This window comes from Lutzomyia longipalpis, chromosome 2, assembly GCF_024334085.1.
Source record: "Lutzomyia longipalpis isolate SR_M1_2022 chromosome 2, ASM2433408v1".
NCBI classification, from domain to species: Eukaryota; Metazoa; Arthropoda; class Insecta; order Diptera; family Psychodidae; genus Lutzomyia; species Lutzomyia longipalpis.
The window spans coordinates 17,222,939-17,241,140 of NC_074708.1; the positions used below are offsets into that span (position 1 = coordinate 17,222,939).

At 34.4% G+C, this 18,202-nt stretch overlaps 1 protein-coding gene across 4 annotated transcripts in view; it reads left to right on the top strand.

The window, feature by feature from the left end:
• Nucleotides 1–18,202, top strand: part of LOC129791033 (uncharacterized) — a 72,458-nt gene that overhangs the window by 17,414 nt on the left and 36,842 nt on the right. Inside the window, exon 1 of one of the 4 annotated variants that reach the window (XM_055828937.1) lies at nucleotides 5,702–6,563. The exons of the other annotated variants lie outside the window; for them this stretch is intronic. The gene's annotated coding sequence lies outside the window, so the exon portion shown is untranslated. Of the gene's footprint in view, nucleotides 1–5,701; nucleotides 6,564–18,202 lie in introns of those variants that run through there. 4 annotated transcript variants of the gene reach the window in all.

Genomic DNA, 18,202 nt, shown 5'->3' on the forward strand with positions numbered 1-18,202 from the left:
AAGGTTAAATGCCTGAGACTTTTCAGATTTATTAAATTAATATTCAAAAAATTGTCTCATATAGAAAATGAAAGTGTCTAAAAATTATTCTGAGTGTCCTTATTTTCTATTCCATCTACCACATCAAGAATGTCACCAACAGAAGGAGAATAAAATTTATTCATGCGAAAATGGGGAAAAGTATCTTATCAAAACTGATAAAAATTTTTCCCATTCTTGCCAGATTTGCAAAACTTCTTTGATACTTTTCACCAATTTTTTGTGCTTTTCTTTTTTTTCCATCGTCCACTCCATTCGTCTATTTATTTTTATTTCATTAATTTAAGTTGTACCATCCAGCATGGGAACCCATAGCATACACTGTGGAATAATAAAAAGCCAAACCCTTTCCAAGTTGAACGTGATGGAGTTTCATGTAAATTTTTTTTTGGCCGTAGAAAGTAAATAACAAAAGCATGGGGTTGATTGGATGGAAGTTTAGATGGTATATACTTTTTAAAAACAATGAAGTTGTTTCTAGCTTCATTTTTACTCTCACCCAAAAAATTCGGAGACTCCCTTTGATCCAATGCCAAAGGGTTTTCCCGCATCCCACATTTTCGGGGCCTCAATAAACGTCTGGCCATTTGATTTAGCCAAGGAGAAAAGGGTTAAATTAAGCTGTCGACCAAAGCTCCACCACGTGCAGCATTCCCTTCCACAATCTAACTCACCCCTCACAAATACAGCCGTTGTTAAGCTTTTCTCAGCACATCACCCCCTCTTCAGACGATTCAGCCGTCTCAATTGCCAGACAAAGGAGCAAAAGAAAATTTTGATAATTCCTCTGGCGTTCATTTCTTTTCAGGGAAATATGAAATTAAATTCCATGATTGATTTTCCTCTTCATTCTCTTCTTTTTTGAGAATTCTGGGTTAGGGGGAGGGTTACCAAGGAAGCTCTTCTTCCGTAAAGAGAAGTCAACATACACGAAAAGACCATAAATTTTATATGTAGAGGTATGTAAATAGGGAGACGATATTCTTGATACATATATAACTCATAAAATATTGTAGCATCATATTGATTTTATAGTAAGAGTCTGTAATTTTTCTCCCATCCACAACTGAGGTTCTAAGAAAAAAAAAAGCAAGTAAAATAATATTGTTTTGGATTCGATTATTTAAAGAAAAAAAAAAGAGGTGTCAAATAAAAAGCAAAACTTTTGTAAATCTTATAATATGTTAGAATACATAATCGAGAAAGGCTTGAATTTATTGAAAAAGTTGTTGAGGCAATTTAAAACATTTTAAGCTCTAAAATCGTATTTTCGGATGAATACCTCGTGAATTGAAAGAAATTGAAAATTTGCTCTAGTTGCTTAAGCGCAGAAGGGATTGGCACCACCCCGTAATCCTTTCTGTGTTATGAAATTTTCTCAAGACGCACCCTCGGGAGTAGGGGATGATTCAATTGGTGCTCCACATTGTCATCTTTTTTTTTGCCTTCTCAACATGGTATGTACATGAGAATGAAGATTGAGCGGATTTTATACGCTCATCCCTTTCTCCGTGGGGATATCAAGAATTACATGAGTTGGTGATGCTGTCGCTTCTTATTTAATCATGAATATGTAGAGTGTGTATGGCGAAAATTTAATTTGATAACACCGACGAATAAACTTTGGACGCATCCCGGAAATTGTGAAGGTAATTGGAAATTTTCCCATCCATGTCGTGTAATAAGGATTGAAGAAGCTTGGGGAGTCACAGAGGAGACATACTTTGGGGGCATGCGAGTAATACTTATGAAGAAAAAGCCATACAGCAATATCATCGTGCTCATGTGTACCATCCGGATTCAATTAAATTCCCTCAATTTTCCTTCATAAATCTCCCCCAATGAGCAATTATTCTTAGAAAATTTCCAATACCACTGCCTCGAGCATTTCATCGCATGTTTGCCGTTAAGCTCATCCTCTGGTGCCACCCCCCACACTGTACCCCTCAACCCTGTATATACGAAAGTGTTGAGAGCTTTCAAGGGTAGCTGTGCTGGCTTTTTCTCCAATTTGTCCCACACTTTCGCATAAACTTGTTTGTTTCTCTCCTCCAAATCTCTACCCTCGTGCGTATGCCGAGGAATTGTTTGTGACCAGACTCAGTAACTCACAGAGTACACCCATCCTCCTGAGCACAAACCATTCTTCCACAGACTCCGTCAAGTAACTTCTCTCGGAGATTTTCTTTCTATTCTACAGACATAATAAATAACCCAGGAGAGACTGAACGTGTTATTGCTCTGATAGTGGAAGATAATGATCTTTAGATTTTCCCGTGTTTGTCAGTGGTCCTTTAGAAAGAAGAAGAGAAACTATACAGATATTAAAGACGCCAATTTCAAATGGAATCTCTTCGTCTGAATCAAAAAAATATGATGGAAGAAAATTCTATTAAAAAAGAAATTTGTAGTACCCTAATATCTGACAATCTAAGACAATCTATATACAAAATGAGTTTATGATAGAATTGAGATTGATATAAAAACATCTAAAAAAATGAGACGACTAAAATTTAGCCCGACAACTCTGTTCAATTGCCTTAATTTATGTATTTAAAACATATCAGAGGAGAAAACTTGAGAATTATATATGAAAAAATCATGATTTATAGGGGAGAGCGGGGCTAATAAAGTCACTTAAGGGTTTAGAAAAAGCCTAAAATATAATATTTCCTAGCTAGATAGAACACAATGATCTGAGAAAGAGTTGTAGGGCAGTAAATTACCTAAAAAAAATTAGCTATACATTTCGTTTTATCTATTTGGGAAATATGATATTTTGAGCTTTTTTTAAACCCTTAAGTGACTTTTTTAACCCCGGTCTCCCCTAATCTAGAATCTAACGCTTTTATTGTGTAAAAGCAACATTTCAATTAAAATAAATTGATTATTAAATGTCTCCACCTGGCGCCTCCATCTTCATATATAACTTATTAGGCTTATTAGGATATACATTGAAGCTTATGGAGCTAATACCAGAAATAATTTAATTATTGGTCAATTTAATATATAATCCACAAGTATATTATTTGGCATGTGTATAGTCGTTTTATGTCTCCCTGTTTCCCCTGTGTTTTTTAGCTGTGTTTCTTTCAGACACAGCTTTTGTGTACCGACCAAAATCGAAAGTCGTCAGATCGGGCTCAAACTTGGGATGAGCACGAATTAGGGTCCCCACATCCCAAAAAACGTATGCGCCAAAAATTTTTTTTTCCGGCCGGCCGGACCATATACTTAAATTGCAAGAGAACGGTAATAGATAGAGACTTGCGGTAAACGGCAAAGTTTAAATATCGACCTGAAGAAATCCGATTATGAGGTCAAATCCACCCCCCCACCCCCCCGTCCGCCATTTTGAATAACCTCAAAATTTTGTTTTCGCTATATCTCAGCCGCTATTATAGCTAGAGGGCTGAAATTTTGATACGTTGTAGGGGCCATCAAGAGCTTTCCAACGATACCTCATTTTCGAAAATCGGTTAAGCCGTTTAGTCAATATGGACGACACAATTTTTCATCGAAAATCGACCATAACTCGAAAACGGCTTGACCGATTTTGATCAACCCGGGGTCAAATGAAAGCTCTCAACAAACAACCCTACAACTCCCTAGAACATCCGAAGTTTCAAAAGTGACCGCTAGGGGGCCAAAAATCAAAAACAAAATTTTCGATGAGTTTTCGATGCATATCTCGAAAACGGAGACATAAATTTTTTTTCATTTTTTGATATGTTGTAGCTGACCATATTATCTAGCTGCATGAATGAATGAATATAGTTTATTATATGCAAGAGATACAGTGATCTATAGTAGCAAAAAAAATTTATGAAAATCTATGGATCCGTTCTCGAGATATGGCGTTTTAAAGATTTCTTGAGGGATGACTTTTCAACTTTTGCCGACTTTGCGCGTATTTAAATTAATTTACGCTCTAGTTTGCTCTCACAAATTTGGTACACTGAAAGAAACACAGCTCTCGTAAGCTTGGTCAGCTTACCAGTACATTTTTTTGCTGTCAGTGCGCCTATTGTTTAGAGTATACTGGCAGGCTAAGTAGCCATTGCGGCAATGCCTCGGTCCGAAATCAACTCCACGAGTTGAGGACCTGAGAGGTGGAGGTGTGTTAAAAAAAAATACATTATTTTGCAAAGCAAGTGTACGTACAAGCCACCATAGAGTTACTGAACCTATCCCCCAACGTAATAGACATATATAATGATCAACGAGATGTAAGCTCCAGCTGCTATGCCACAGTGTGAGATTCCCACGCACACTCACTCACATGGAGCATCGTAAATTTCAACACGAACCCATTTTTTTTTCTACAGGACTCATTGACATTTTTCCCCGTGAATCTCCTGAATCTCACATTTTTCTGTCGACATTCCGGTGACTTATCGCTTCTCTCCAGCGTTTCTCCCGGGCGTCGTAAATTCATCTCACGGGACTGCTGGCGCTGCAAGGGTGGCAAAGTTGTCCTTTCTGACACGCAAATTTTCTTCTTTTTTATGTCCTCCTCACGTGCTTGAAAGCTGTGGAAGTTTCACAATCTTTTCGTGAGCTTTCCTTTTTGTGTCGTGAAGATTTTCAATGACTCTCAATCGTACTCACGTTGATTCATTTTAACACATACTCCATCTCTCTCCTGCGCTCTTACTCTTTGAATGTTGTGGAAAAGTCAGTGAAAATGAGAGCAAAAGGGGGAATCATTGGATACAGAGATGGTCGAGAGATTTTCACGATGCGAGAGAGAATTTTACGCTCCAACGACGTCGTCGCCGCAGCCGCCGTTGTCGAGTCATTTGATGCTTACATCAACAAATGTCGTAAACATTTAATTCAACTTTTACTATGTTTATGTAATTATGCAAAAACTTTTAAGAATTTCTGGATTATAAGTATTTTATTTTATACGGGGATATTAAATTTCAGAACATTAGTCTTTATGTATTTTTAGTTCAATTTTATTTGTTGATATTTTGATATAATTCCATTTTTTTTAAATTCATTATTTAAGGATGGATTGTAAAATTTAAAACCAATGTACTCAAAAATGCCCTAAAGCAAGCAGTTTTTTAATTTATTTTAATTTTGATAATCAATTTTTATTTTTATTTTTGTTTCTGTAAAGAAAAAGTTGTTTAATCTTTCATTTTTTTCTTAAGAATAATGTTACAAATCTTCTCAATTGAGCCTCTAAGTTGAAATTTAACGCTTAAATAAAATATTACTTTTATTATATATTGTACATTTTACCATTCGATTTGTTTATATAGCTCATACTCTAAAAGAGAATTAAGGATGAATATAAGGACCTTTATAAATAAGAAGACAAGAAAGAGAAGGAGACAACGACATGGTTTATTCCAAGCAAAACGTAACGTGTGATATTGGCGGAAGTCAAGTGCAAAGGGATGTTAGAATGTGTGATGATGTTGTCGGCTGGAACGGGGGGAAATGCCGCCGCGGCGCCCCCGTTTCGCCATAGTATGTGTGCACGGTGTAAAAATAAAGCTCTTCTCTCTCGGATGCTGCTGGTGCTCCAGTTGCAGCATCGTCTCGCTGTCAGTCGGTGACGTCACGACGAGAGAAGCACACCCACGAGCTTTTACTCTGGAACCTTCCTCTCGGGTGAAGTGGAGATAATCTCGGTGTTGCCCATACATTCAAGTTGTCGCGCTCATTGAGGGAGGAACACTCTTTGCTAAAATTCACTTGTTACGTTTTTTTCTTCTTTCCTTCCTCTTCTCCGGCCGCTTTTTTTGCGTCACTTCCGCCAACGTGACGGCTGGGTCTTTTCAGCTGCGTCCCCATCGTGTGAAGTGGATGTGAAGTGCGTGCTTTGCGTGGGTGGCGGAGTGTCTGCGAGAAAGCTGTATCGGAGCGAGACACAATAAGACAAGTGGCACAAGTCATCTCCTCCGGCTGGACCATTGAGATCCACTCTCGCCCAATAATTCATGATTATTCGTGCATTATTAAATCGTGCACACAGTGTGGGGTTGAATTTGTGTGCTCTGGTGACATAGTTAAACGACATTTTATTATTACATAACGAAAATAAACTCAAACCCTGCAGCAAGTTTAAGTGAAAATTTCATTATTATTGCTATTATTACTCCGTTCTGATGGGGAATCCCGAGTGTCAAATAAATTATTAAAGTGAATTATGAAGCTTATGGTGGGTCCGTCGACCACTCTGTGCGGCCCACTGATTCCTTCACCCTCGTAATGGATGTTGGATGTGCAAAAGGGGTAATTTGTGGCACGAATGAGTCCCATAAAATTGCACAGTGGGGAATATTTCTAGGGATACTCCACGAAGAGAGCAATTAGTTTTTGGGCTCTGTTTATTATTGTATCCTAACAAACTCATCGTGTTGTGGCAATGCGTGATGGGGTTGATGTGTCCGAATCTATAATTGAATTTCCATCTACAATCATTTATTGAAGCCCACCACCGGGGCTCACAAAACCAACAGCCCCATTTAGCTGTCGAGTGAGCAGAGGGATAATCCATTGAGGTGAGAGTGCATAGCATTGGGGTACTTTGGTAGCTTTTAGGCATAGGTTTTACCTAATTGCAATTCTGGAATGTAAACTTCAATTTGTAATGATGCATATTGTTACAAATTGAGGTCAGCTTTACAACATAATACGTGAGGGCTTTTTCGGAGCTCATATGAATGGAGCTTATATTTCGTTTTTTTTGTTTTATTTTGTAAGTGAGGGTGGTCTGAATGTGACTCTGTTTTCAGCAAAATCGCATTGTTTACATCATGTGCATAAATAACGCATCTTTTTATTTCCATTTCATAAAATAATCTGTATTACTTCTGCCTTAGCAGCTACTTAATTTTTTTCACGAGGGATTTTTTTTTCAAAAAAAAATGAAAAAAAGAAGGAAAATGAACGCAAAGGAAAACAAAGTAGTATAAATGGTAAAATGTTCGCATTAAAGCTACACTCTCCTAATCCTTAAAAAAAACAATTTTTAATTCCTTGCAAAAATAAAACATCCACACATCGTATGCAGATATAGATTTATGATAAAAAAATCTATGTATAGCTCTTTATACAACAAGTTCATTCAACATTTTATCTACCCACGCTTATACCCTATCCCACAGGGTCAATCACTTTATTTGTGATTACGAGTTTTTAATATAAAAATCGCATCTATTTGTCGCAGCTTCCCGCAATATTGGTTATTAAAAATAAATCTATGGCACTGTGAGTGGGGGGTAAATGATGTGGGAGGGTAGAACATGAAAGGCTCATTGTATTTTTAGCGTGGTGAAAGGGCAGAAAAATCCTCATTTCCACCTCCCCTATAGAACATATTTCACTGCTTAATTTAATGAATTCCGCAACAGCTTCACTCTCCCGCATTTTACACCCCCCACGTTCAAACGTACACTTTTCACGAAATTCACTTCACTTCCCCAGTTCTTTTGGGGGGTGGATGGGTTGAACACAAAAAAAAGCTCTCGAGTGAGTGTCGATGGACCAGAGCTAAAAACCTCATGTGTGAGCAATTTTGTGGAAAAGGTGCACACAAAAAAGCTATTTACGTAACCATTGAAGCAACATTTGATTGGATATTTGGGTGGGATATTTTTGAGAATGGGAACCGCGCACAAATGCAAATAATATTTCATTATGGGTCATTATCCCATTGCATTACAATCACCGGCATACACATAGCTATATAGCAATGTAGCGGCTGTAGAGCAAAATTTTCCCTATAGCAAGGAAGGTGAAGTAATGCGAATAAAAAGAGGCTGTTGGGTTTTTTTACGCTCTTCCTAGATGGGTTCCTTGAATAACCGAGCCATTACATGATACTTCCCTTTTTCGCAGTAAAGACCGCCTCCATCGTCCTTCCCGCACAATTCTTTACATCTCTCTAAACGTCGTACCGAACAGGCTATCCTCTTAGGAGCCACTTCAGACAGCTGGGAGTATTATGATTAAAATATAACATTTCTAGCACTCGAAAGCTCCTGCAGGAACACCTAAATAAAATTATGTTGGAAGAAATATTTCTCTCTGTGGTTGAATTCGAGGAACGTCTAAATTCTTTTTTTTTCAACCCCATGGTGAATTTTTTTTTTTTGGAAAAATTCCAACCACAAGGGGTGAAGTAATTTGGATTTTTTTCATGGATTCTTTCATTTTTTTTCATTATACAGCATAAATAAATTTTCTCCTAATTAAAACTTTGTGAAGTTCTTTTTCCGAATTGTGGAGTTTTCTGTTTTTTCTTCTTCAACTGTGATCTAATTAATTTACATACAACTTACGGAATAAGGAGTAAATTATGTCTCTCTTGAGTAAATTATACTTTTTATTTGATTACATGATTTGTCTTTAATAAAAAAAAACTTTAGTTTTCAGATAAAAGTTTGTCTTTCAAACTTATGGACGTGATAATATTTAAGAGAAGAAAATTCATAAAAAGATAATTAATACAATCTCTTTTCCCCTTAAAATCTTTCAAAATCTACAATTTTAATCGTATTCCTTTGAATTGAACTGAATTAGCACAAAATATTTCAACTGTTTTTTTCTTTCCTTAAAGTTGTGTCAAAGAAAAACTTTGCAAAATTTAAAAATATTTCAGAAAACGTTGAAAAAACAATTCACTCAATTCGGAAAAACACGAAAACACATTTAATATTTCAATGTAGAAATGGAAACCAAAACAAATTTATCAAAATTTTTCGTTCACCTTCATGGAGCACATTGATGACATTCAAGCATTTTTTTTAAACAAATCTCCTAGGGGCGAACCATTTTATTGAAACCTTTGAACAAAAATATGGTTCGGTCATTTCATACTGGTGAATGTTTGTAGAACTGAAACAGTTGAAAATAACTAAAATTCCCATAAAAACTATCCTATATTACTCGTAAAATGCAGAAGTCTAACCATTTCAGAAAGAAGTAGAACAGGCATTGAAATCTATATTAAAAATATAGATTTATTGAATTTATATACTTATTTCACCTGGCTGATGCTTCTGAATGAAGCAGGAATTGCAAGAAGTCGTTACATAATACATAAATACATACATGAACATATCAACAAATTGCTCTCCAATTTAATTTACTTTTCCTCTATACTCTAGTGGGATTGAAGAGAAAAGATATGTATTGTATTTATGTTGTAGGTATACCTATATAAATAAATACATAATTTATTATGTACAACAGCTATATAAAATATTTAATGTTGCTTTCATTGCGTGTCTTCTTAGTCTGGAAGCAATTAGAATTTGATAAATCCGTGTAGATTATTAATTTGAATTAATTGTGAAATGATCAAAATCTGTCAAAATAAAAAAAAAATGTTTTCAATTTTCAAGAATTAAAAATAAAAACGAATAAAAACTGTTGGAAAAAAAAAGAATTATATTAAAAGAAATTATTACAAAAAATCCAATTAATTTGTAGATTAAATAGTGTTACAACGTTGAAATTTTCAATTCACTTCAATTCAATTCATTTATATAAAAAAAAAGTTGTAATCCATTTTCAAGTGCATTAATTTAATGTTTTGTCTGCATTTGAAATTGTACCTACATACATAACGAGTAGTATATATGTACGTACATACATGATATGTAGTAAGTACCTACTATGTCATAGCCATGATGAAAAATTATTTTCATGTCTTTCCATTCTCTCTCGGCTGGATAATTCTGTGAAATTATTCTTGGATTTCAAAAGCTTTATGGAATGCATCTTTCGCATCCAAGCTTCAAGGGGAAAAAAGGGGCGAAGAAAATAACTTACTGCATATGAGGGTTATTTTTCTTGAAAGTTGCACCAGTGGAATTCAATATTGATGGATTTTCATCTTCGTATAGACATAAAGATGAGAAGGAGCATTTTATATACATATAAGTAGAGCATAGCATTAATGTTCATCGTTCAAGCATGATTGACCGGATGTCTTGAGCTCTTCATCATATTTCTATTGCATACCTATATTCATAAGAATGTATTAGGAGTGATATAACTTTTCAAACAATGAAAATAAAATAGTTTTTTATCAGCAAACATGCTGAATGAATTTTCCAGATATTTTCCTCTACAAATACGATGAGTATTTGACTCTATAGCTGGGGCATCAATATTTCACTGTGTCGATATTTTGTTTGAATCATTTATTTGCAATTTCACTTAATTTCCACCCAATTCAATTAATTTAATATAACAGTGTGAATTGCAATTTTCCCAACACTTGGGGCACTCTTTTGTGTCACTCGTCTGCAATTTAGACAGGTTTTAAGCGAGGGTGTGCGATGGTGGTTGTTTTTCATGGTGTGTCGAATAATGCTTTTTACATAATTGAATTTATATTTAAATGCCCATGAAGGGGAAACCCAGAGAATGATCCGAGAGTGGGTGTTTGTGATTGGATTTAAAGACACTTTGTCGAATGGGAAATTAAGTGGATGCGCTCTGTGTGTGTGGGGGAAGCTTTAAAAAAGGACATTGAAAAATGGACTATATATAGCGACATTTATGTAATGTATATAAAACCATTGGGGGTCTCTCATTTGACATTCGAGCGTAAAGTGTGCCGTAGAGGATACAAAAGTCGTGGATATGAAGACAGTAGAAAAAACAGATGTCACAGCATCTCTTTTTATGGTGGTGGGATGAAAAGGGAATATGAGAATAAAAGAGAGACATTATGAGTGGGGAAAAAAAGTCAAACAACTGGGTGCAATAAAGGGATCGTTAATTGTACAAAAGGCAACATTTTTCTGTCTTTCCTCGCAGTTTTCTTTTATGCTGTCACCCAACTCCCCGCCACAGGAACTCAAAGCTTTGGCAAATATATCCCTCCAGCACCCCACACATATATTTGTTCAATATACATTTACTTATTTACTCAAGTTTCTTGCGTTCGACAGGCGAGATGTGAAAATAATAGGGCATCTGGCAATTGTTTTTAAAAGGAAATGAAACTGGGTTTCTCCTACCGGTTTTACTTATGGCCAAAGTTTTACCATTTTTACTCATTTCTTTTTTCAAGAATAACTTTTCATTGAATTTTATAGACAAAAAGTGCAAGCTGTGCCACGGAAATAAATAAAAATATACGAAATTTTTGGCAACTTTTAAGAGAGCATAGTTCAAATGTTATCATGTTTTTTTTTCTAAAACCAAGCTTTTAATATGAATTAAAAAATTAATATCTTTTCAAAAACAAACTAGACTTGCTGTATAAATAAATTCGATTTTGTTCAACTTCTCCTACCGCTATATATTTTCTGAACTTTTCCCAAATCCAATTATGCAACTTTGTCTATAAAATCACTTTCTCTCTTATTTGCACCACTACTTTCGATATCCAACTGTGTGCATGGTTGACTATATATTTATATATGTATAGCAGAACAAGCCCAATGACGATCCATAATATGCTCTCAGTTGAATGAATTTGCTGCTTAATAAATGAATTGTCACTCATCGATATTAAGAGTGTTTGCTCGATTTCATCACTAATTAACATTCATGGTGGATGAGCGAAAAAGTGCTGAGCATTTGCTAAAAATCTCAAATTGGGCATGTTGCAAAAACGACTGTTCAAATGTGCTGTTTCTGTTTTCGAATTTGGAGCACATTTGCACAGAGGAAAAAAAAACGCCCCAACTTCCGGGTACTGTGAGTGGGCGAGGAAAAGCTATGGACAAACTTTCGATATGGCATGTCCTTCCGATGAGTACACACTGGGGGATCATTTGCTCCACGTGCAAATTTGCTCAAGGGTTTCTTGCACACAATTAAATTCAGAGACATTTCTCCACAAAATGAACAATGGAGAAGGGAGTACGGGGGGGGGGGGGGTAGGAGTTGGCGATGAAATCTCAGAAGTTTGTGGTGTCACCGATGGAGTGTCGGCAGGTGGTACAAACGCTTTTGTGGGGGGTGTTGGATTGTAAGGAGATGTTCCATTTTAGATAAGACATTTCAAACGTCGTCCTTTTCAGGGTTCGATTGGTCCCAATTGTTCCCCATAAACTTCTTGTTCTACATACAAACTTCCATCTTAATGTGTAGTACTTTCGTGCAGAGTAGAAAATGTCTCAACTATTGTAGCCCGACGATGTCTCAATAAAGCCTTTAACTTTATGAAAACTTCTTATTGCAAATATCAATTACAATAATTACATGGGGATGTGGTATAAATAACAATGACGGCAGTTTAAAAGAAAAAAAACAATAACTTGTCTACAACTTAAAACAATAAATTGTCTGAAATAGGATGTTTTTGCCAAACAAAAGCCTCTTATTGTTTTTCTCCAGCCAATTTTATTTAACTCTCAGAAAAAGGGAAAATCACTTTTTGGTAAAGAAATATCCTCTCCGTCTAACCGCAGTACTTTTCGTCATTTACCAAAAGAAAAAAACCTTCCCAAAACAACCCCAACGCGTGATGTAAATGATTTTAATAAAGTGGGACAGTGGAGTGACAAAAAATACATCATCTTATCCAGCTCTCAGCGCGTCCCCAAAATAATGAACCTCGGATTATGCTTTATTATTTTCTTTGACGTAGGACCTCCTTGCTGATATGCATGATTTTGCTCGTTGGGATATTTTCCAGGTAATTTTCGCATTTCGTTATTTTTAATGGAATAATTTATTCCACGCCATATCTCATTGTACATTCATAATATACCAATTAAAATATAATCTAATGAAAAGCCTCTCGGAAAATTTCGGCATTCCCGCATAAATGGACTATAGAGAGAGAAAAAGTGAAAATTTATTAAAAACATTTGCAACACGGGGGTACTCTATGGGAAAATTGAAGGTTTTGTCGCTTTCAAAATTAATTTTAAAGAGCTTTTCTATGTTTTTCCTTTTGTTTGGCATTTTGAAAATATATAAAAGCATATATTGTGAAAATTCACTTTAACGTATATAAATAAAAAAAATTAATTTATCGATTCAGGTTTTCTGTGTTTGTTTTGATAACAGTATTTTTCTAGATTTTGACTGATAATTTGCTTTATGCGTTTATGCAAATCATGTTTGTTGTTATTTTTAATGTATTACAATGAACAATAAATATATCTCAATAATTCGTTAAATGTGGCTTACATTGGGTAATGATGGAAATAAATTAATTGGCTAACATGATTTCCATTAAATGAGGATCATAAAGTCGATTAAAGTTTATTTATTAGGCATGATGCCACTAATAAAAAAAAACAATAGGTTACTAATTTTTTTAATAAAAATAAATCACAAATGAAGTGAGATATGAAAGCTGATATTAATATTAAAAAAACATAATCTTTTTTCAGCTAATTTTTAGGATATTTCCAGACAAAAAATATAATTTAAAAAATATTTTCAATTATTTTTTAGAGAGCTTTTACTTTTTCTACCGCTCTGAACTGAATTATTGCAAAATAAGCTTTTTTTTATATTTAAACAAATTTACAAACTTTCTTAGAAAGTTTATTGTCCAGGATAAGAAAATAATATATTATTTTTCAATTGTAGATTATATCAAAATTCAATCAAGATTCACTGCTAATGAAGTAAAATTTGCAAGTACAAAGCAAAAATAAAGTATTTCTCTGTGGAAGACAGATAAAGATTGTTTGTTTGTTACAAAAGTGAAGGGCAGAGATTTAAAAAAACTCTCGGAGATTTCCCGGAAATGTCATCAAGCACATTTTCTAGGATGCCACACCAGCTGAAATCTTCAAGGGTATCTGTCACGCTCTTTTTGCACACCGCTGCTCCATTTTTCTTGCATATAGGACTAAGCGGTGAAAATCTAAAAAACCGAAATTATATTTTGGGGCAGTTGTAAGCTGGGAAAATAGACAACATGGTGGATGGGGTGAGGAAGAATGTTTAAATGGCACGGGGAAAAATATTTTTATATGTATCATACATTAGTGTGAGAGAAACTAGAAAAGGGAACAAGAAAAATTCCATTATTTCCCATGACAGGAGAAATTTATATACATACCATCAAAAGGAATGAGAAGGAAAAGTACCAGTGATAGAAGATACTGCGGGATGCTGTTTCTTTTTTTTCTTTGCTTTCTTTACCATACATTTGACATTCGTTATTGCTGTTGACAATTTTCCCCGGAGGCGGTTCCATGTTTTCCCATTCCGAATACATAATTCCACCTCGCTTTTTGGGTGGGTGGGCCACAATGAAATATCTGTGTATCAAACGATAGTAAATCTCAACACATTGTTCTCCATTCAAATTCCACGTTCACTTTCCCCCGGCAATCACTCTCAGCTCTCTCGGTTACATTTGGGAGTTCACGGTCTCTTGGTGAAGGTGGAAAATACCGGTAGGGGATAAGGGGTGTTAAAAGGGTGTATGAATAATATAAATCAATAATTGAATTAATGGATTCTCCCATGAAAATCCCAATGAATTTCTTCCGCCGCATAGACCAATATATGGTTAGGCTTTAGCTTCTTTGCGATGGCTGAGATTATTACCTTATCCTTTATTGTCTTTTATCTTTGAGAAAATGTTGAATCAAAGATTTTATTCTTCTATAAAAATTTTCATTTAATTATTCTTTTTTAAGAAAGAATAAATCATTTTAATAAATTATACATACAAGTAATAGAAATATTGGGGAATATAACAAAAAGGAAAACGTAAATTGAGAATCCTTTAATGCAAGCAATTTGGTTCCATAACAAAATATCTTTTTAATCAGAGCCTAGCATTTTCTTTACAACTTTTGTTTTATAATTGTTTTTCAATAGCATAATTATAATAGCTGTGAAATGATAAGTAAAGTTCCAAATATAAATCCTTTTTTTTGCTATATACGTTCTTTTCATTGTGAGAATGTATATAAAATTTTCATTGACGCTCCTACTTACAGGCTTCTTATGAGAAAAATCCCTTCACAGTGTATCATGGGTATATTCACTAAGGGAGAGGCATGGAAGCATGAAAAAAGTCTACACCATACATTTCGGGAGCTCTCAATAAAATTTTGTATTTCGCGTGCCCTACAAAAGGAACTGAATTTTCCACCTAAAATATTTCTATTCCGCATGATAATGTTGTGTGCGAGGTAAGCGAATGTTCACCTGTGTAATGGATTCGTGGGCTGACTGAACTATACGTGTACAGTACATATATATACCACCGGTATTCACTTCACATACATCTGATGAACATGCGGGGGTACTTTAAAGTGTATATTTCCGGATTGACGGAAATAGACACTCCACAAGCTCTCCTCACACATATTCGCTCAAAAAGCGCGATTCACTTTCAAGTTCTCTCCATATTAATGAAACGTGCTACGAATTTCAAAAGGATTGAGCTTTCCGCCAAAACGCACCGGTTTTTTCTCGTGTGGGAAAAATGCTACAGATTGGATAAATGACACATTGAGATGGTATCAAAATATTGGCATCAAACACTCATCTAGTACATCAATGTGAAATATTTATTTTTCTCGCGTCAATTCTTGGAAATCGAAAAAGGTTCATGATCTAAATTTTGATCAACAAGAAGGGAAAAATCTAAAAAATATATCTATCTTTGCCAAAAAGTATATAGAGAACTTTTTTTTTGGAAAATTCAACTACTAAAAAGTTATAAAACTCCTGCTAGAATTTCTCGTGTTTCAACGTGACAATTAGCAGAGGTGCAAGGATAATTAGGAATGCAAAACACATTTTCTGCCTTTCATTAAGTTTTATACAAAAACATTTTTATCCATTTTATCTCATTCTTCCGCTTTTATTGTGTACTTTGCTTGGAAACATTATTTTTGAGTTAATTTCCTTTCTTTCTAGCTAGGAATTTAATAAATTATGAATTATCGCTCTTGGGAAGGTGGAATACATAATATTGTACACACAATTACATTGAAGAGAAAATAAATTCACCAGAGACGAATTTTCTCCGGGAACCTTTAAATATTTTAAATCAATTTTGCCTAATTGTGGAAATTGGGTTTGCCTAAATAACTCAATACTGCTTATTTATGGAAGGCATGTAAATTTATTATTGGGTCGCCTAGAGGAATTTATTCAAAAAATTTTCAATATAAAGAATTCCCAGAAGAACCAAAAAAAGATTGTGGGTGAGGTGTATTAATAAAAAAAACAATTCTGAGAAAGAAATCTAATAATTTTAAAATCGCTGCTTTGGTCGGTAATCTCAAAAATTTATAAAAGTTTTATTACAAAATTTTGAGCTATGTAATTTGTTAAATGGATATGTGTAGGCTAGTTAGATAGAAGTGATTAAAATTTTAATTCTTTGGACGAATTTGATTTCTGATATCCTTTTAGTTGAGATTTTTACGTCTCTGAAGAAAAATCATGGAAAAAATCAACATTTCGTATCAGAATCTACCCACATGAAAAAACATTTCAGAGACACATTTATTGTATCTCTACTATAATAATAAACTTTAATTAATAGTTAAAGACAATGAGATAATTCCAAATAGAATTCAATCTTTCTTTCAGTTGACATCAACAGGTCTATCAATAAACATTCATGAATACCATTACTTGGGCCTCTATGTAGGGTCTAAAAACGGCATTTGATTATGAATTGATTCCATCCCTTAACTTGATTGGAAGAAAACATACAAATTCCTGTTGACAATAGGGAACAAGAACAATTACCATAAGCTCTAGAAGGGATAAAGCTCACAAAAGCTGAGAGTATTATGAAAGGATCATTTCTATGAGCTCGCCTCCCTCCTGTCATTCACGATACTGTTATTGATTGTCTTCTGATTGATTCCTTCCAAGATATAACTCAATATTGAAGATTATATTGGCAATTCATTTTCTCTGTTGATAATGTAGGTGACAAAAAAAAACTCGTATGAATTAAAATAGTAAATTGAAATGCAAACGAATGCATTTTTATTTTTCGCCGGAATAAGCAAATCTGTTTGTTTTGGAATTAATTAATTAAATTGACGCGCGTACGCGAAACTATTATGCAGGGATTCGCTTCAGCATCCCAATGGTTTTGACGCGTCATAAACAATCAAATTAAATTATTGAATATACAATTTTTTTTCGCGAATGATTTTTATTTCGAAATGTTTTCACGGTTTTTTTTTGGGTACATGCTCAATAACAATTTACATGCAATAATGTTGGAAAATTCAATTTAATCTGTTTAATTTACACAATGAGGCATTAATTACCAATTGAAAAAAAAGCGATCCTACTTACCAACTGGGATAAGCAATTCGATTAAGAGAGAGTGTCGCTTTCTTTTCGCTCCCTGGGAATTTTCGTTTCTATTTGTACAAAATTTCCACCTGCGGAGGTGTAAATTGAATTTGAGGTTCCCACAAAATTGTGTCTCACGTAACAATGGGAAATACTCACAGCAGCATTCAAGAGGATGGAGGAGAAAAACATCGGTGCTTTTCACCGAAAACGTTAATTGCTTGATGACGAACAACACTAATTATTTCGGTATGAGATACGGTGCTAAAGGAGATGATGGAGAATGAAACTGTTTGGTGGTGGTTTTGAAAGCTCCTTTTGAGAATCTTCGCACTTTTACACCGCACCAGTACAGCCAGTACATAACTTTCTTCTCTCACACAGAGAATATTGCGCCGTGTACGCATACCCCGTCATGGCTTTATGGTTGACTCACTGTGGAATTTATTGTGCAAATATTCTCTGAAAATCCTATTAGAGGGATGTTTTACGTAAGTTTTAATTAATAAAATTCTTTATGTGAAAATATATATTTTCTTTGCTCACAATATTATGTTTTGTTTAAAATTAATGGACGGAAAATTTATTTGTCATTAGGCATATAACATGGTTCATAATTTACTGTTTATTAAAAGTTTAAGCAATAAGAATATTTTATAGCCATTCTAATATGCCTCACAAAGTTATGGCCCATTGAATTTGTACTTCCAGTTATGTACTACAGAAACACCAAATTCATTAAAACTCACTTTGAGCTGCTGGCTTAGAGGTTATATAACATCCTATATATAATTTTTAAAAATTGAAAATTATTTTTCAAACCTAATTGTCCTTATGGCTTTTTTATTCCACTAAAATCAAGGGTAAAAAGACTGATAAATTTTTATCCAATTTTCCATATTTAATAAAATGGAGGCATAAT